The sequence below is a fragment of the Taudactylus pleione genome, unplaced genomic scaffold (genome assembly GCF_031769625.1).
Source record: "Taudactylus pleione unplaced genomic scaffold, aTauple2 ptg000454l, whole genome shotgun sequence".
Lineage (NCBI taxonomy): Eukaryota > Metazoa > Chordata > Amphibia > Anura > Myobatrachidae > Taudactylus > Taudactylus pleione.
The window spans coordinates 3,513,610-3,534,718 of record NW_028284856.1 but is presented as its reverse complement, the minus strand read 5'-3'; the positions used below and the strand labels follow the sequence as shown (position 1 = coordinate 3,534,718).

The following is a 21,109-nucleotide window of genomic DNA, read 5'->3' as shown; positions in this document are numbered from 1 at the left end:
TCTTAAACAGTTTGTGATTTTCCCACTCTGCACTATGTTCCATTTCACAAAAATGACACATTGCTTAAAAGACACTCGCCCGAACAGGGACTTGAACCCTGGACCCTCAGATTAAAGTTCTGATGTTTTACCGACTCCAGGCTCTTCTGGAGTTTGTCGCAAACCTATAGAAAGTTCGTAATACTAAAACCAAGTAAATTCAAATGGTGACAACTACTGTGCAATTACTAAAGTAGGAAAATCTCTCTATCACTAAAAGTATGATATGAATAGCTTGACATTTAGTGTCTATTGGTGAAATACATTTAATTTGCCTCTTGGTTGAAGGTGTACATTCTTAAACAGTTTGTGATTTTCCCACTCTGCACTATGTTCCATTTCACAAAATGACACATTGCTTAAAAGACACTCACCCGAACAGACCCTTGAACCCTGGACCCTCAGATTAAAAGTCTGATGCTCTACCGACTGAGCTATCCAGGCTCTTCTGTGATAGGTCGCAAAAATGCAGAAAGTTCGTAATACAAAAAACAAGTCATATCAAATGATGACAACTACTAGTTACTGTGCAATTACTAAAGTTGGAAAATCTCTCTATCACTAAAAGTATTATCTGAATAGCTTGACATTTAGTGTCTATTGATGAAATACATTTAATTTGCCTCTTGGTTGAAGGTGTACATTCTTAAACAGTTTGTGATTTTCCCACTCTGCACTATGTTCCATTTCACAAAAACGACACATTGCTTAAAAGACACTCGTCCGAACAGGGACTTGAACCCTGGACCCTCAGATTAAAGTTCTGATGTTTTTCCGACTCCAGGCTCTTCTGGAGTCTGTCGCAAACCTATAGAAAGTTCGTAATACTAAAACAAGTAAATTCAAATGGTGACAACTACTGTGCAATTACTAAAGTAGGAAAATCTCTCTATCACTAAAAGTATGATATGAATAGCTTGACATTTAGTGTCTATTGATGAAATACATTTAATTTGCCTCTTGGTTGAAGGTGTACATTCTTAAACAGTTTGTGATTTTCCCACTCTGCACTATGTTCCATTTCACAAAAACGACACATTGCTTAAAAGACACTCGCCCAAACAGGGACTTGAACCCTGAACCCTCAGATTAAAAGTCTGAAGCTCTACCGACTGAGCTATCCAGGCTCTTCTATGATAGGTCGCAAAAATGCAGAAAGTTCGTAATACAAAAAACAAGTCATTTCAAATGATGACAACTACTAGTTACTGTGCAATTACTAAAGTAGGAAAATCTCTCTATCACTAAAAGTATGAACTGAAAAGCTTGACATTTAGTGTCTCTTGATGAAATACATTTAATTTGCCTCTTGGTTGAAGGTGTACATTCTTAAACAGTTTGTGATTTTCCCACTCTGCACTATGTTCCATTTCACAAAAACGACACATTGCTTAAAAGACACTCGCCCGAACAGGGACTTGAACCCTGGACCCTCAGATTAAAGTTCTGATGTTTTACCGACTCCAGGCTCTTCTGGAGTTTGTCGCAAACCTATAGAAAGTTCTTAATACTAAAACCAAGTAAATTCAAATGGTGACAACTACTGTGCAATTACTAAAGTAGGAAAATCTCTCTATCACTAAAAGTATGATATGAATAGCTTGACATTTAGTGTCTATTGGTGAAATACATTTAATTTGCCTCTTGGTTGAAGGTGTACATTCTTAAACAGTTTGTGATTTTCCCACTCTGCACTATGTTCCATTTCACAAAATGACACATTGCTTAAAAGACACTCGCCCGAACAGGAACTTGAACCCTTGACCCTCAGATTAAAGTTCTGATGTTTTACCGACTCCAGGCTCTTCTGGAGTCTGTCGCAAACCTATAGAAAGTTCGTAATACTAAAACAAGTAAATTCAAATGGTAACAACTACTGTGCAATTACTAAAGTAGGAAAGTCTCTCTATCACTAAAAGTATGATATGAATAGCTTGACATTTAGTGTCTATTGGTGAAATACATTTAATTTGCCTCTTGGTTGAAGGTGTACATTCTTAAACAGTTTGTGATTTTTCCACTCTGCACTATGTTCCATTTCACAAAAACGACACATTGCTTAAAAAACACTCGCCCGAACAGGGACTTGAACCCTGGACCCTCAGATTAAAGTTCTGATGTTTTACCGACTCCAGGCTCTTCTGGAGTCTGTCGCAAACCTATAGAAAGTTCGTAATACTAAAACAAGTAAATTCAAATGGTGACAACTTCTGTGCAATTACTAAAGTAGGAAAGTCTCTCTATCACTAAAAGTATGATATGAATAGCTTGACATTTAGTGTCTATTGATGAAATACATTTAATTTGCCTCTTGGTTGAAGGTGTACATTCTTAAACAGTTTGTGATTTTCCCACTCTGCACTATGTTCCATTTCACAAAATGACACATTGCTTAAAAGACACTCGCCCGAACAGACCCTTGAACCCTGGACCCTCAGATTAAAAGTCAGATGCTCTACCGACTGAGCTATCCAGGCTCTTCTGTGATAGGTCGCAAAAATGCAGAAAGTTCGTAATACAAAAAACAAGTCATTTCAAATGATGACAACTACTAGTTACTGTGCAATTACTAAAGTAGGAAAATCTCTCTATCACTAAAAGTATGAACTGAAAAGCTTGACATTTAGTGTCTCTTGATGAAATACATTTAATTTGCCTCTTGGTTGAAGGTGTACATTCTTAAACAGTTTGTGATTTTCCCACTCTGCACTATGTTCCATTTCACAAAAACGACACATTGCTTAAAAAACACTCGCCCGAACAGGGACTTGAACCCTGGACCCTCAGATTAAAGTTCTGATGTTTTACCGACTCCAGGCTCTTCTGGAGTCTGTCGCAAACCTATAGAAAGTTCGTAATACTAAAACAAGTAAATTCAAATGGTGACAACTACTGTGCAATTACTAAAGTAGGAAAGTCTCTCTATCACTAAAAGTATGATATGAATAGCTTGACATTTAGTGTCTATTGATGAAATACATTTAATTTGCCTCTTGGTTGAAGGTGTACATTCTTAAACAGTTTGTGATTTTCCCACTCTGCACTATGTTCCATTTCACAAAATGACACATTGCTTAAAAGACACTCGCCCGAACAGGCCCTTGAACCCTGGACCCTCAGATTAAAAGTCAGATGCTCTACCGACTGAGCTATCCAGGCTCTTCTGTGATAGGTCGCAAAAATGCAGAAAGTTCGTAATACAAAAAACAAGTCATTTCAAATGATGACAACTACTAGTTACTGTGCAATTACTAAAGTAGGAAAATCTCTCTATCACTAAAAGTATGAACTGAAAAGCTTGACATTTAGTGTCTCTTGATGAAATACATTTAATTTGCCTCTTGGTTGAAGGTGTACATTCTTAAACAGTTTGTGATTTTCCCACTCTGCACTATGTTCCATTTCACAAAAACGACACATTGCTTAAAAGACACTTGCCCGAACAGGAACTTGAACCCTTGACCCTCAGATTAAAGTTCTGATGTTTTACCGACTCCAGGCTCTTCTGGAGTCTGTCGCAAACCTATAGAAAGTTCGTAATACTAAAACAAGTAAATTCAAATGGTGACAACTACTGTGCAATTACTAAAGTAGGAAAGTCTCTCTATCACTAAAAGTATGACATGAATAGCTTGACATTTAGTGTCTATTGATGAAATACATTTAATTTGCCTCTTGGTTGAAGGTGTACATTCTTAAACAGTTTGTGATTTTCCCACTCTGCACTATGTTCCATTTCACAAAATGACACATTGCTTAAAAGACACTCGCCCGAACAGACCCTTGAACCCTGGACCCTCAGATTAAAAGTCAGATGCTCTACCGACTGAGCTATCCAGGCTCTTCTGTGATAGGTCGCAAAAATGCAGAAAGTTCGTAATACAAAAAACAAGTCATTTCAAATGATGACAACTACTAGTTACTGTGCAATTACTAAAGTAGGAAAATCTCTCTATCACTAAAAGTATGAACTGAAAAGCTTGACATTTAGTGTCTCTTGATGAAATACATTTAATTTGCCTCTTGGTTGAAGGTGTACATTCTTAAACAGTTTGTGATTTTCCCACTCTGCACTATGTTCCATTTCACAAAAACGACACATTGCTTAAAAGACACTTGCCCGAACAGGAACTTGAACCCTTGACCCTCAGATTAAAGTTCTGATGTTTTACCGACTCCAGGCTCTTCTGGAGTCTGTCGCAAACCTATAGAAAGTTCGTAATACTAAAACAAGTAAATTCAAATGGTGACAACTACTGTGGAATTACTAAAGTAGGAAAGTCTCTCTATCACTAAAAGTATGATATGAATAGCTTGACATTTAGTGTCTATTGATGAAATACATTTAATTTGCCTCTTGGTTGAAGGTGTACATTCTTAAACAGTTTGTGATTTTCCCACTCTGCACTATGTTCCATTTCACAAAATGACACATTGCTTAAAAGACACTCGCCCGAACAGACCCTTGAACCCTGGACCCTCAGATTAAAAGTCAGATGCTCTACCGACTGAGCTATCCAGGCTCTTCTGTGATAGGTCGCAAAAATGCAGAAAGTTCGTAATACAAAAAACAAGTCATTTCAAATGATGACAACTACTAGTTACTGTGCAATTACTAAAGTAGGAAAATCTCTCTATCACTAAAAGTATGAACTGAAAAGCTTGACATTTAGTGTCTCTTGATGAAATACATTTAATTTGCCTCTTGGTTGAAGGTGTACATTCTTAAACAGTTTGTGATTTTCCCACTCTGCACTATGTTCCATTTCACAAAAACGACACATTGCTTAAAAGACACTTGCCCGAACAGGAACTTGAACCCTTGACCCTCAGATTAAAGTTCTGATGTTTTACCGACTCCAGGCTCTTCTGGAGTCTGTCGCAAACCTATAGAAAGTTCGTAATACTAAAACAAGTAAATTCAAATGGTGACAACTACTGTGCAATTACTAAAGTAGGAAAGTCTCTCTATCACTAAAAGTATGATATGAATAGCTTGACATTTAGTGTCTATTGATGAAATACATTTAATTTGCCTCTTGGTTGAAGGTGTACATTCTTAAACAGTTTGTGATTTTCCCACTCTGCACTATGTTCCATTTCACAAAATGACACATTGCTTAAAAGACACTCGCCCGAACAGACCCTTGAACCCTGGACCCTCAGATTAAAAGTCAGATGCTCTACCGACTGAGCTATCCAGGCTCTTCTGTGATAGGTCGCAAAAATGCAGAAAGTTCGTAATACAAAAAACAAGTCATTTCAAATGATGACAACTACTAGTTACTGTGCAATTACTAAAGTAGGAAAATCTCTCTATCACTAAAAGTATGAACTGAAAAGCTTGACATTTAGTGTCTCTTGATGAAATACATTTAATTTGCCTCTTGGTTGAAGGTGTACATTCTTAAACAGTTTGTGATTTTCCCACTCTGCACTATGTTCCATTTCACAAAAACGACACATTGCTTAAAAGACACTTGCCCGAACAGGAACTTGAACCCTTGACCCTCAGATTAAAGTTCTGATGTTTTACCGACTCCAGGCTCTTCTGGAGTCTGTCGCAAACCTATAGAAAGTTCGTAATACTAAAACAAGTAAATTCAAATGGTGACAACTACTGTGGAATTACTAAAGTAGGAAAGTCTCTCTATCACTAAAAGTATGATATGAATAGCTTGACATTTAGTGTCTATTGATGAAATACATTTAATTTGCCTCTTGGTTGAAGGTGTACATTCTTAAACAGTTTGTGATTTTCCCACTCTGCACTATGTTCCATTTCACAAAATGACACATTGCTTAAAAGACACTCGCCCGAACAGACCCTTGAACCCTGGACCCTCAGATTAAAAGTCAGATGCTCTACCGACTGAGCTATCCAGGCTCTTCTGTGATAGGTCGCAAAAATGCAGAAAGTTCGTAATACAAAAAACAAGTCATTTCAAATGATGACAACTACTAGTTACTGTGCAATTACTAAAGTAGGAAAATCTCTCTATCACTAAAAGTATGAACTGAAAAGCTTGACATTTAGTGTCTCTTGATGAAATACATTTAATTTGCCTCTTGGTTGAAGGTGTACATTCTTAAACAGTTTGTGATTTTCCCACTCTGCACTATGTTCCATTTCACAAAAACGACACATTGCTTAAAAGACACTTGCCCGAACAGGAACTTGAACCCTTGACCCTCAGATTAAAGTTCTGATGTTTTACCGACTCCAGGCTCTTCTGGAGTCTGTCGCAAACCTATAGAAAGTTCGTAATACTAAAACAAGTAAATTCAAATGGTGACAACTACTGTGGAATTACTAAAGTAGGAAAGTCTCTCTATCACTAAAAGTATGATATGAATAGCTTGACATTTAGTGTCTATTGATGAAATACATTTAATTTGCCTCTTGGTTGAAGGTGTACATTCTTAAACAGTTTGTGATTTTCCCACTCTGCACTATGTTCCATTTCACAAAATGACACATTGCTTAAAAGACACTCGCCCGAACAGACCCTTGAACCCTGGACCCTCAGATTAAAAGTCAGATGCTCTACCGACTGAGCTATCCAGGCTCTTCTGTGATAGGTCGCAAAAATGCAGAAAGTTCGTAATACAAAAAACAAGTCATTTCAAATGATGACAACTACTAGTTACTGTGCAATTACTAAAGTAGGAAAATCTCTCTATCACTAAAAGTATGAACTGAAAAGCTTGACATTTAGTGTCTCTTGATGAAATACATTTAATTTGCCTCTTGGTTGAAGGTGTACATTCTTAAACAGTTTGTGATTTTCCCACTCTGCACTATGTTCCATTTCACAAAAACGACACATTGCTTAAAAGACACTTGCCCGAACAGGAACTTGAACCCTTGACCCTCAGATTAAAGTTCTGATGTTTTACCGACTCCAGGCTCTTCTGGAGTCTGTCGCAAACCTATAGAAAGTTCGTAATACTAAAACAAGAAAATTCAAATGGTGACAACTACTGTGGAATTACTAAAGTAGGAAAGTCTCTCTATCACTAAAAGTATGATATGAATAGCTTGACATTTAGTGTCTATTGATGAAATACATTTAATTTGCCTCTTGGTTGAAGGTGTACATTCTTAAACAGTTTGTGATTTTCCCACTCTGCACTATGTTCCATTTCACAAAATGACACATTGCTTAAAAGACACTCGCCCGAACAGACCCTTGAACCCTGGACCCTCAGATTAAAAGTCAGATGCTCTACCGACTGAGCTATCCAGGCTCTTCTGTGATAGGTCGCAAAAATGCAGAAAGTTCGTAATACAAAAAACAAGTCAATTCAAATGATGACAACTACTAGTTACTGTGCAATTACTAAAGTAGGAAAATCTCTCTATCACTAAAAGTATGAACTGAAAAGCTTGACATTTAGTGTCTCTTGATGAAATACATTTAATTTGCCTCTTGGTTGAAGGTGTACATTCTTAAACAGTTTGTGATTTTCCCACTCTGCACTATGTTCCATTTCACAAAAACGACACATTGCTTAAAAGACACTTGCCCGAACAGGAACTTGAACCCTTGACCCTCAGATTAAAGTTCTGATGTTTTACCGACTCCAGGCTCTTCTGGAGTCTGTCGCAAACCTATAGAAAGTTCGTAATACTAAAACAAGTAAATTCAAATGGTGACAACTACTGTGGAATTACTAAAGTAGGAAAGTCTCTCTATCACTAAAAGTATGATATGAATAGCTTGACATTTAGTGTCTATTGATGAAATACATTTAATTTGCCTCTTGGTTGAAGGTGTACATTCTTAAACAGTTTGTGATTTTCCCACTCTGCACTATGTTCCATTTCACAAAATGACACATTGCTTAAAAGACACTCGCCCGAACAGACCCTTGAACCCTGGACCCTCAGATTAAAAGTCAGATGCTCTACCGACTGAGCTATCCAGGCTCTTCTGTGATAGGTCGCAAAAATGCAGAAAGTTCGTAATACAAAAAACAAGTCATTTCAAATGATGACAACTACTAGTTACTGTGCAATTACTAAAGTAGGAAAATCTCTCTATCACTAAAAGTATGAACTGAAAAGCTTGACATTTAGTGTCTCTTGATGAAATACATTTAATTTGCCTCTTGGTTGAAGGTGTACATTCTTAAACAGTTTGTGATTTTCCCACTCTGCACTATGTTCCATTTCACAAAAATGACACATTGCTTAAAAGACACTTGCCCGAACAGGAACTTGAACCCTTGACCCTCAGATTAAAGTTCTGATGTTTTACCGACTCCAGGCTCTTCTGGAGTCTGTCGCAAACCTATAGAAAGTTCGTAATACTAAAACAAGTAAATTCAAATGGTGACAACTACTGTGGAATTACTAAAGTAGGAAAGTCTCTCTATCACTAAAAGTATGATATGAATAGCTTGACATTTAGTGTCTATTGATGAAATACATTTAATTTGCCTCTTGGTTGAAGGTGTACATTCTTAAACAGTTTGTGATTTTCCCACTCTGCACTATGTTCCATTTCACAAATTGACACATTGCTTAAAAGACACTCACCCGAACAGGGACTTGAACCCTGGACCCTCAGATTAAAAGTCTGATGCTCTACCGACTGAGCTATCCAGGTTCTTCTGTGATAGGTCGCAAAAATGCTGAAAGTTCGTAATACAAAAAACAAGTCATTTCAAATGATGACAACTACTAGTTACTGTGCAATTACTAAAGTAGGAAAATCTCTCTATCACTAAAAGTATGAACTGAAAAGCTTGACATTTAGTGTCTCTTGATGAAATACATTTAATTTGCCTCTTGGTTGAAGGTGTACATTCTTAAACAGTTTGTGATTTTCCCACTCTGCACTATGTTCCATTTCACAAAAACGACACATTGCTTAAAAGACACTTGCCCGAACAGGAACTTGAACCCTTGACCCTCAGATTAAAGTTCTGATGTTTTACCGACTCCAGGCTCTTCTGGAGTCTGTCGCAAACCTATAGAAAGTTCGTAATACTAAAACCAAGTAAATTCAAATGGTGACAACTACTGTGCAATTACTAAAGTAGCAAAATCTCTCTATCACTAAAAGTATGATATGAATAGCTTGACATTTAGTGTCTATTGGTGAAATACATTTAATTTGCCTCTTGGTTGAAGGTGTACATTCTTAAACAGTTTGTGATTTTCCCACTCTGCACTATGCTCCATTTCACAAATTGACACATTGCTTAAAAGACACTCACCCGAACAGGGACTTGAACCCTGGACCCTCAGATTAAAAGTCTGATGCTCTACCGACTGAGCTATCCAGGTTCTTCTGTGATAGGTCGCAAAAATGCTGAAAGTTCGTAATACAAAAAACAAGTCATTTCAAATGATGACAACTACTAGTTACTGTGCAATTACTAAAGTAGGAAAATCTCTCTATCACTAAAAGTATGAACTGAAAAGCTTGACATTTAGTGTCTCTTGATGAAATACATTTAATTTGCCTCTTGGTTGAAGGTGTACATTCTTAAACAGTTTGTGATTTTCCCACTCTGCACTATGTTCCATTTCACAAAAACGACACATTGCTTAAAAGACACTTGCCCGAACAGGAACTTGAACCCTTGACCCTCAGATCAAAGTTCTGATGTTTTACCGACTCCAGGATCTTCTGGAGTCTGTCGCAAACCTATAGAAAGTTCGTAATACTAAAACCAAGTAAATTCAAATGGTGACAACTACTGTGCAATTACTAAAGTAGGAAAATCTCTCTATCACTAAAAGTATGATATGAATAGCTTGACATTTAGTGTCTATTGGTGAAATACATTTAATTTGCCTCTTGGTTGAAGGTGTACATTCTTAAACAGTTTGTGATTTTCCCACTCTGCACTATGTTCCATTTCACAAAATGACACATTGCTTAAAAGACACTAGCCCGAACAGACCCTTGAACCCTGGACCCTCAGATTAGAAGTCTGATGCTCTACCGACTGAGCTATCCAGGCTCTTCTGTGATAGGTCGCAAAAATGCAGAAAGTTCGTAATACAAAAAACAAGTCATTTCAAATGATGACAACTACTAGTTACTGTGCAATTACTAAAGTAGGAAAATCTCTCTATCACTAAAAGTATGAACTGAAAAGCTTGACATTTAGTGTCTCTTGATGAAATACATTTAATTTGCCTCTTGGTTGAAGGTGTACATTCTTAAACAGTTTGTGATTTTCCCACTCTGCACTATGTTCCATTTCACAAAAACGACACATTGCTTAAAAGACACTCGCCCGAACAGGGACTTGAACCCTGGACCCTCTGATTAAAAGTCTGATGCTCTACCGACTGAGCTATTCAGGCTTTTCTGTGATAGGCCGCAAAAATGCTGAAAGTTCGTAATACAAAAAACAAGTCATTTCAAATGATGACAACTACTAGTTACTGTGCAATTACTAAAGTAGGAAAATCTCTCTATCACTAAAAGTATGAACTGAAAAGCTTGACATTTAGTGTCTCTTGATGAAATACATTTAATTTGCCTCTTGGTTGAAGGTGTACATTCTTAAACAGTTTGTGATTTTCCCACTCTGCACTATGTTCCATTTCACAAAAACGACACATTGCTTAAAAGACACTCGCCCGAACAGGGACTTGAACCCTGGACCCTCAGATTAGTTCTGATGTTTTACCGACTCCAGGCTCTTCTGGAGTTTGTCGCAAACCTATAGAAAGTTCGTAATACTAAAACCAAGTAAATTCAAATGGTGACAACTACTGTGCAATTACTAAAGTAGGAAAATCTCTCTATCACTAAAAGTATGATATGAATAGCTTGACATTTAGTGTCTATTGGTGAAATACATTTAATTTGCCTCTTGGTTGAAGGTGTACATTCTTAAACAGTTTGTGATTTTCCCACTCTGCACTATGTTCCATTTCACAAAATGACACATTGCTTAAAAGACACTCGCCCGAACAGACCCTTGAACCCTGGACCCTCAGATTAAAAGTCTGATGCTCTACCGACTGAGCTATCCAGGCTCTTCTGTGATAGGTCGCAAAAATGCAGAAAGTTCGTAATACAAAAAACAAGTCATTTCAAATGATGACAACTACTACTTACTGTGCAATTACTAAAGTAGGAAAATCTCTCTATCACTAAAAGTATGAACTGAAAAGCTTGACATTTAGTGTCTCTTGATGAAATACATTTAATTTGCCTCTTGGTTGAAGGTGTACATTCTTAAACAGTTTGTGATTTTCCCACTCTGCACTATGTTCCATTTCACAAAAATGACACATTGCTTAAAAGACACTCGCCCGAACAGGGACTTGAACCCTGGACCCTCAGATTAGTTCTGATGTTTTACCGACTCCAGGCTCTTCTGGAGTTTGTCGCAAACCTATAGAAAGTTCGTAATACTAAAACCAAGTAAATTTAAATGGTTACAACTACTGTGCAATTACTAAAGTAGGAAAAACTCTCTATCACTAAAAGTATGATATGAATAGCTTGACATTTAGTGTCTATTGGTGAAATACATTTAATTTGCCTCTTGGTTGAAGGTGTACATTCTTAAACAGTTTGTGATTTTCCCACTCTGCACTATGTTCCATTTCACAAAATGACACATTGCTTAAAAGACACTCGCCCGAACAGACCCTTGAACCCTGGACCCTCAGATTAAAAGTCTGATGCTCTACCGACTGAGCTATCCAGGCTCTTCTGTGATAGGTCGCAAAAATGCAGAAAGTTCGTAATACAAAAAACAAGTCATTTCAAATGATGACAACTAGTAGTTACTGTGCAATTACTAAAGTAGGAAAATCTCTCTATCACTAAAAGTATGAACTGAAAAGCTTGACATTTAGTGTCTCTTGATGAAATACATTTAATTTGCCTCTTGGTTGAAGGTGTACATTCTTAAACAGTTTGTGATTTTCCCACTCTGCACTATGTTCCATTTCACAAAAATGACACATTGCTTAAAAGACACTCGCCCGAACAGGGACTTGAACCCTGGACCCTCAGATTAAAGTTCTGATGTTTTACCGACTCCAGGCTCTTCTGGAGTTTGTCGCAAACCTATAGAAAGTTCGTAATACTAAAACCAAGTAAATTCAAATGGTGACAACTACTGTGCAATTACTAAAGTAGGAAAATCTCTCTATCACTAAAAGTATGATATGAATAGCTTGACATTTAGTGTCTATTGGTGAAATACATTTAATTTGCCTCTTGGTTGAAGGTGTACATTCTTAAACAGTGTTTGATTTTCCCACTCTGCACTATGTTCCATTTCACAAAATGACACATTGCTTAAAAGACACTCGCCCGAACAGACCCTTGAACCCTGGACCCTCAGATTAAAAGTCTGATGCTCTACCGACTGAGCTATCCAGGTTCTTCTGTGAAAGGTCGCAAAAATGCAGAAAGTTCGTAATACAAAAAACAAGTCATATCAAATGATGACAACTACTAGTTACTGTGCAATTACTAAAGTAGGAAAATCTCTCTATCACTAAAAGTATGAACTGAAAAGCTTGACATTTAGTGTCTCTTGATGAAATACATTTAATTTGCCTCTTGGTTGAAGGTGTACATTCTTAAACAGTTTGTGATTTTCCCACTCTGCACTATGTTCCATTTCACAAAAACGACACATTGCTTAAAAGACACTCGCCCGAACAGGGACTTGAACCCTGGACCCTCAGATTAGTTCTGATGTTTTACCGACTCCAGGCTCTTCTGGAGTTTGTCGCAAACCTATAGAAAGTTCGTAATACTAAAACCAAGTAAATTCAAATGGTGACAACTACTGTGCAATTACTAAAGTAGGAAAATCTCTCTATCACTAAAAGTATGATATGAATAGCTTGACATTTAGTGTCTATTGGTGAAATACATTTAATTTGCCTCTTGGTTGAAGGTGTACATTCTTAAACAGTTTGTGATTTTCCCACTCTGCACTATGTTCCATTTCACAAAATGACACATTGCTTAAAAGACACTCGCCCGAACAGACCCTTGAACCCTGGACCCTCAGATTAAAAGTCTGATACTCTACCGACTGAGCTATCCAGGCTCTTCTGTGATAGGTCGCAAAAATGCAGAAAGTTCGTAATACAAAAAACAAGTCATTTCAAATGATGACAACTACTACTTACTGTGCAATTACTAAAGTAGGAAAATCTCTCTATCACTAAAAGTATGAACTGAAAAGCTTGACATTTAGTGTCTCTTGATGAAATACATTTAATTTGCCTCTTGGTTGAAGGTGTACATTCTTAAACAGTTTGTGATTTTCCCACTCTGCACTATGTTCCATTTCACAAAAACGACACATTGCTTAAAAGACACTCGCCCGAACAGGGACTTGAACCCTGGACCCTCAGATTAGTTCTGATGTTTTACCGACTCCAGGCTCTTCTGGAGTTTGTCGCAAACCTATAGAAAGTTCGTAATACTAAAACCAAGTAAATTTAAATGGTTACAACTACTGTGCAATTACTAAAGTAGGAAAATCTCTCTATCACTAAAAGTATGATATGAATAGCTTGACATTTAGTGTCTATTGGTGAAATACATTTAATTTGCCTCTTGGTGTACATTCTTAAACAGTTTGTGATTTTCCCACTCTGCACTATGTTCCATTTCACAAAATGACACATTGCTTAAAAGACACTCGCCCGAACAGACCCTTGAACCCTGGACCCTCAGATTAAAAGTCTGATGCTCTACCGACTGAGCTATCCAGGCTCTTCTGTGATAGGTCGCAAAAATGCAGAAAGTTCGTAATACAAAAAACAAGTCATTTCAAATGATGACAACTAGTAGTTACTGTGCAATTACTAAAGTAGGAAAATCTCTCTATCACTAAAAGTATGAACTGAAAAGCTTGACATTTAGTGTCTCTTGATGAAATACATTTAATTTGCCTCTTGGTTGAAGGTGTACATTCTTAAACAGTTTGTGATTTTCCCACTCTGCACTATGTTCCATTTCACAAAAATGACACATTGCTTAAAAGACACTCGCCCGAACAGGGACTTGAACCCTGGACCCTCAGATTAAAGTTCTGATGTTTTACCGACTCCAGGCTCTTCTGGAGTTTGTCGCAAACCTATAGAAAGTTCGTAATACTAAAACCAAGTAAATTCAAATGGTGACAACTACTGTGCAATTACTAAAGTAGGAAAATCTCTCTATCACTAAAAGTATGATATGAATAGCTTGACATTTAGTGTCTATTGGTGAAATACATTTAATTTGCCTCTTGGTTGAAGGTGTACATTCTTAAACAGTGTTTGATTTTCCCACTCTGCACTATGTTCCATTTCACAAAATGACACATTGCTTAAAAGACACTCGCCCAAACAGACCCTTGAACCCTGGACCCTCAGATTAAAAGTCTGATGCTCTACCGACTGAGCTATCCAGGTTCTTCTGTGAAAGGTCGCAAAAATGCAGAAAGTTCGTAATACAAAAAACAAGTCATATCAAATGATGACAACTACTAGTTACTGTGCAATTACTAAAGTTGGAAAATCTCTCTATCACTAAAAGTATGAACTGAAAAGCTTGACATTTAGTGTCTCTTGATGAAATACATTTAATTTGCCTCTTGGTTGAAGGTGTACATTCTTAAACAGTTTGTGATTTTCCCACTCTGCACTATGTTCCATTTCACAAAAACGACACATTGCTTAAAAGACACTCGCCCAAACAGGGACTAGAACCCTGAACCCTCAGATTAAAAGTCTGAAGCTCTACCGACTGAGCTATCCAGGCTCTTCGGTGATAGGTCGCAAAAATGCAGAAAGTTCGTAATACAAAAAGCAAGTCATATCAAATGATGACAACTACTAGTTACTGTGCAATTACTAAAGTTGGAAAATCTCTCTATCACTAAAAGTATTATCTGAATAGCTTGACATTTAGTGTCTATTGATGAAATACATTTAATTTGCCTCTTGGTTGAAGGTGTACATTCTTAAACAGTTTGTGATTTTACCACTCTGCACTATGTTCCATTTCACAAAAACGACACATTGCTTAAAAGACACTCGCCCGAACAGGGACTTGAACCCTGGACCCTCAGATTAAAGTTCTGATGTTTTTCCGACTCCAGGCTCTTCTGGAGTTTGTCGCAAACCTATAGAAAGTTTGTAATACTAAAACCAAGTAAATTCAAATGGTGACAACTACTGTGCAATTACTAAAGTAGGAAAATCTCTCTATCACTAAAAGTATGATATGAATAGCTTGACATTTAGTGTCTATTGGTGAAATACATTTAATTTGCCTCTTGGTTGAAGGTGTACATTCTTAAACAGTTTGTGATTTTCCCACTCTGCACTATGTTCCATTTCACAAAATGACACATTGCTTAAAAGACACTCGCCCGAACAGGAACTTGAACCCTTGACCCTCAGATTAAAGTTCTGATGTTTTACCAACTCCAGGCTCTTCTGGAGTCTGTCGCAAACCTATAGAAAGTTCGTAATACTAAAACAAGTAAATTCAAATGGTAACAACTACTGTGCAATTACTAAAGTAGGAAAGTCTCTCTATCACTAAAAGTATGATATGAATAGCTTGACATTTAGTGTCTATTGGTGAAATACATTTAATTTGCCTCTTGGTTGAAGGTGTACATTCTTAAACAGTTTGTGATTTTTCCACTCTGCACTATGTTCCATTTCACAAAAACGACACATTGCTTAAAAAACACTCGCCCGAACAGGGACTTGAACCCTGGACCCTCAGATTAAAGTTCTGATGTTTTACCGACTCCAGGCTCTTCTGGAGTCTGTCGCAAACCTATAGAAAGTTCGTAATACTAAAACAAGTAAATTCAAATGGTGACAACTACTGTGCAATTACTAAAGTAGGAAAGTCTCTCTATCACTAAAAGTATGATATGAATAGCTTGACATTTAGTGTCTATTGATGAAATACATTTAATTTGCCTCTTGGTTGAAGGTGTACATTCTTAAACAGTTTGTGATTTTCCCACTCTGCACTATGTTCCATTTCACAAAATGACACATTGCTTAAAAGACACTCGCCCGAACAGACCCTTGAACCCTGGACCCTCAGATTAAAAGTCAGATGCTCTACCGACTGAGCTATCCAGGCTCTTCTGTGATAGGTCGCAAAAATGCAGAAAGTTCGTAATACAAAAAACAAGTCATTTCAAATGATGACAACTACTAGTTACTGTGCAATTACTAAAGTAGGAAAATCTCTCTATCACTAAAAGTATGAACTGAAAAGCTTGACATTTAGTGTCTCTTGATGAAATACATTTAATTTGCCTCTTGGTTGAAGGTGTACATTCTTAAACAGTTTGTGATTTTCCCACTCTGCACTATGTTCCATTTCACAAAAACGACACATTGCTTAAAAGACACTCGCCCGAACAGGGACTTGAACCCTGGACCCTCAGATTAAAGTTCTGATGTTTTTCCGACTCCAGGCTCTTCTGGAGTTTGTCGCAAACCTATAGAAAGTTTGTAATACTAAAACCAAGTAAATTCAAATGGTGACAACTACTGTGCAATTACTAAAGTAGGAAAATCTCTCTATCACTAAAAGTATGATATGAATAGCTTGACATTTAGTGTCTATTGGTGAAATACATTTAATTTGCCTCTTGGTTGAAGGTGTACATTCTTAAACAGTTTGTGATTTTCCCACTCTGCACTATGTTCCATTTCACAAAATGACACATTGCTTAAAAGACACTCGCCCGAACAGGAACTTGAACCCTTGACCCTCAGATTAAAGTTCTGATGTTTTACCGACTCCAGGCTCTTCTGGAGTCTGTCGCAAACCTATAGAAAGTTCGTAATACTAAAACAAGTAAATTCAAATGGTAACAACTACTGTGCAATTACTAAAGTAGGAAAGTCTCTCTATCACTAAAAGTATGATATGAATAGCTTGACATTTAGTGTCTATTGGTGAAATACATTTAATTTGCCTCTTGGTTGAAGGTGTACATTCTTAAACAGTTTGTGATTTTTCCACTCTGCACTATGTTCCATTTCACAAAAACGACACATTGCTTAAAAAACACTCGCCCGAACAGGGACTTGAACCCTGGACCCTCAGATTAAAGTTCTGATGTTTTACCGACTCCAGGCTCTTCTGGAGTCTGTCGCAAACCTATAGAAAGTTCGTAATACTAAAACAAGTAAATTCAAATGGTAACAACTACTGTGCAATTACTAAAGTAGGAAAGTCTCTCTATCACTAAAAGTATGATATGAATAGCTTGACATTTAGTGTCTATTGGTGAAATACATTTAATTTGCCTCTTGGTTGAAGGTGTACATTCTTAAACAGTTTGTGATTTTCCCACTCTGCACTATGTTCCATTTCACAAAATGACACATTGCTTAAAAGACACTTGCCCGAACAGACCCTTGAACCCTGGACCCTCAGATTAAAAGTCTGATGCTCTACCGACTGAGCTATCCAGGCTCTTCTGTGATAGGTCGCAAAAATGCAGAAAGTTCGTAATACAAAAAACAAGTCATTTCAAATGATGACAACTAGTAGTTACTGTGCAATTACTAAAGTAGGAAAATCTCTCTATCACTAAAAGTATGAACTGAAAAGCTTGACATTTAGTGTCTCTTGATGAAATACATTTAATTTGCCTCTTGGTTGAAGGTGTACATTCTTAAACAGTTTGTGATTTTCCCACTCTGCACTATGTTCCATTTCACAAAAATGACACATTGCTTAAAAGACACTCGCCCGAACAGGGACTTGAACCCTGGACCCTCAGATTAAAGTTCTGATGTTTTACCGACTCCAGGCTCTTCTGGAGTTTGTCGCAAACCTATAGAAAGTTCGTAATACTAAAACCAAGTAAATTCAAATGGTGACAACTACTGTGCAATTACTAAAGTAGGAAAATCTCTCTATCACTAAAAGTATGATATGAATAGCTTGACATTTAGTGTCTATTGGTGAAATACATTTAATTTGCCTCTTGGTTGAAGGTGTACATTCTTAAACAGTGTTTGATTTTCCCACTCTGCACTATGTTCCATTTCACAAAATGACACATTGCTTAAAAGACACTCGCCCGAACAGACCCTTGAACCCTGGACCCTCAGATTAAAAGTCTGATGCTCTACCGACTGAGCTATCCAGGTTCTTCTGTGAAAGGTCGCAAAAATGCAGAAAGTTCGTAATACAAAAAACAAGTCATATCAAATGATGACAACTACTAGTTACTGTGCAATTACTAAAGTTGGAAAATCTCTCTATCACTAAAAGTATGAACTGAAAAGCTTGACATTTAGTGTCTCTTGATGAAATACATTTAATTTGCCTCTTGGTTGAAGGTGTACATTCTTAAACAGTTTGTGATTTTCCCACTCTGCACTATGTTCCATTTCACAAAAACGACACATTGCTTAAAAGACACTCGCCCAAACAGGGACTAGAACCCTGAACCCTCAGATTAAAAGTCTGAAGCTCTACCGACTGAGCTATCCAGGCTCTTCGGTGATAGGTCGCAAAAATGCAGAAAGTTCGTAATACAAAAAGCAAGTCATATCAAATGATGACAACTACTAGTTACTGTGCAATTACTAAAGTTGGAAAATCTCTCTATCACTAAAAGTATTATCTGAATAGCTTGACATTTAGTGTCTATTGATGAAATACATTTAATTTGCCTCTTGGTTGAAGGTGTACATTCTTAAACAGTTTGTGATTTTACCACTCTGCACTATGTTCCATTTCACAAAAACGACACATTGCTTAAAAGACACTCGCCCGAACAGGGACTTGAACCCTGGACCCTCAGATTAAAGTTCTGATGTTTTTCCGACTCCAGGCTCTTCTGGAGTTTGTCGCAAACCTATAGAAAGTTTGTAATACTAAAACCAAGTAAATTCAAATGGTGACAACTACTGTGCAATTACTAAAGTAGGAAAATCTCTCTATCACTAAAAGTATGATATGAATAGCTTGACATTTAGTGTCTATTGGTGAAATACATTTAATTTGCCTCTTGGTTGAAGGTGTACATTCTTAAACAGTTTGTGATTTTCCCACTCTGCACTATGTTCCATTTCACAAAATGACACATTGCTTAAAAGACACTCGCCCGAACAGGAACTTGAACCCTTGACCCTCAGATTAAAGTTCTGATGTTTTACCAACTCCAGGCTCTTCTGGAGTCTGTCGCAAACCTATAGAAAGTTCGTAATACTAAAACAAGTAAATTCAAATGGTAACAACTACTGTGCAATTACTAAAGTAGGAAAGTCTCTCTATCACTAAAAGTATGATATGAATAGCTTGACATTTAGTGTCTATTGGTGAAATACATTTAATTTGCCTCTTGGTTGAAGGTGTACATTCTTAAACAGTTTGTGATTTTTCCACTCTGCACTATGTTCCATTTCACAAAAACGACACATTGCTTAAAAAACACTCGCCCGAACAGGGACTTGAACCCTGGACCCTCAGATTAAAGTTCTGATGTTTTACCAACTCCAGGCTCTTCTGGAGTCTGTCGCAAACCTATAGAAAGTTCGTAATACTAAAACAAGTAAATTCAAATGGTGACAACTACTGTGCAATTACTAAAGTAGGAAAGTCTCTCTATCACTAAAAGTATGATATGAATAGCTTGACATTTAGTGTCTATTGATGAAATACATTTAATTTGCCTCTTGGTTGAAGGTGTACATTCTTAAACAGTTTGTGATTTTCCCACTCTGCACTATGTTCCATTTCACAAAATGACACATTGCTTAAAAGACACTCGCCCGAACAGACCCTTGAACCCTGGACCCTCAGATTAAAAGTCAGATGCTCTACCGACTGAGCTATCCAGGCTCTTCTGTGATAGGTCGCAAAAATGCAGAAAGTTCGTAATACAAAAAACAAGTCATTTCAAATGATGACAACTACTAGTTACTGTGCAATTACTAAAGTAGGAAAATCTCTCTATCACTAAAAGTATGAACTGAAAAGCTTGACATTTAGTGTCTCTTGATGAAATACATTTAATTTGCCTCTTGGTTGAAGGTGTACATTCTTAAACAGTTTGTGATTTTCCCACTCTGCACTATGTTCCATTTCACAAAAACGACACATTGCTTAAAAGACACTTGCCCGAACAGGAACTTGAACCCTTGACCCTCAGATTAAAGTTCTGATGTTTTACCGACTCCAGGCTCTTCTGGAGTCTGTCGCAAACCTATAGAAAGTTCGTAATACTAAAACAAGTAAATTCAAATGGTGACAACTACTGTGGAATTACTAAAGTAGGAAAGTCTCTCTATCACTAAAAGTATGATATGAATAGCTTGACATTTAGTGTCTATTGATGAAATACATTTAATTTGCCTCTTGGTTGAAGGTGTACATTCTTAAACAGTTTGTGATTTTCCCACTCTGCACTATGTTCCATTTCACAAAAACGACACATTGATTAAAAGACACTCGCCCAAACAGGGACTTGAACCCTGAACCCTCAGATTAAAAGTCTGAAGCTCTACCGACTGAGCTATCCAGGCTCTTCGGTGATAGGTCGCAAAAATGCAGAAAGTTTGTAATACAAAAAGCAAGTCATATCAAATGATGACAACTACTAGTTACTGTGCAATTACTAAAGTTGGAAAATCTCTCTATCACTAAAAGTATTATCTGAATAGCTTGACATTTAGTGTCTATTGATGAAATACATTTAATTTGCCTCTTGGTTGAAGGTGTACATTCTTAAACAGTTTGTGATTTTACCACTCTGCACTATGTTCCATTTCACAAAAACGACACATTGCTTAAAAGACACTCGCCCGAACAGGGACTTGAACCCTGGACCCTCAGATTAAAGTTCTGATGTTTTTCCGACTCCAGGCTCTTCTGGAGTTTGTCGCAAACCTATAGAAAGTTTGTAATACTAAAACCAAGTAAATTCAAATGGTGACAACTACTGTGCAATTACTAAAGTAGGAAAATCTCTCTATCACTAAAAGTATGATATGAATAGCTTGACATTTAGTGTCTATTGGTGAAATACATTTAATTTGCCTCTTGGTTGAAGGTGTACATTCTTAAAC

General features: G+C 37.1%; 6 non-coding genes across 6 annotated transcripts; all 6 read right to left on the bottom strand.

The window, feature by feature from the left end:
• Positions 1 to 1,093: 1,093 nt before the first annotated feature.
• Positions 1,094 to 1,166, bottom strand: TRNAK-UUU (transfer RNA lysine (anticodon UUU)). The gene has a single exon. It is a non-coding gene; the product is annotated as a tRNA-Lys (tRNA).
• Positions 1,167 to 8,581: 7,415 nt separating this feature from the next.
• Positions 8,582 to 8,654, bottom strand: TRNAK-UUU (transfer RNA lysine (anticodon UUU)). The gene has a single exon. It is a non-coding gene; the product is annotated as a tRNA-Lys (tRNA).
• A 610-nt stretch (positions 8,655 to 9,264) lies between these two features.
• TRNAK-UUU (transfer RNA lysine (anticodon UUU)) lies at positions 9,265 to 9,337 on the bottom strand. Its single transcript has one exon. It is a non-coding gene; the product is annotated as a tRNA-Lys (tRNA).
• Positions 9,338 to 9,947: 610 nt separating this feature from the next.
• Positions 9,948 to 10,020, bottom strand: TRNAR-UCU (transfer RNA arginine (anticodon UCU)). Its single transcript has one exon. It is a non-coding gene; the product is annotated as a tRNA-Arg (tRNA).
• A 276-nt stretch (positions 10,021 to 10,296) lies between these two features.
• Positions 10,297 to 10,369, bottom strand: TRNAK-UUU (transfer RNA lysine (anticodon UUU)). The gene has a single exon. It is a non-coding gene; the product is annotated as a tRNA-Lys (tRNA).
• Positions 10,370 to 20,493: 10,124 nt separating this feature from the next.
• Positions 20,494 to 20,566, bottom strand: TRNAK-UUU (transfer RNA lysine (anticodon UUU)). Its single transcript has one exon. It is a non-coding gene; the product is annotated as a tRNA-Lys (tRNA).
• Positions 20,567 to 21,109: the final 543 nt, after the last annotated feature.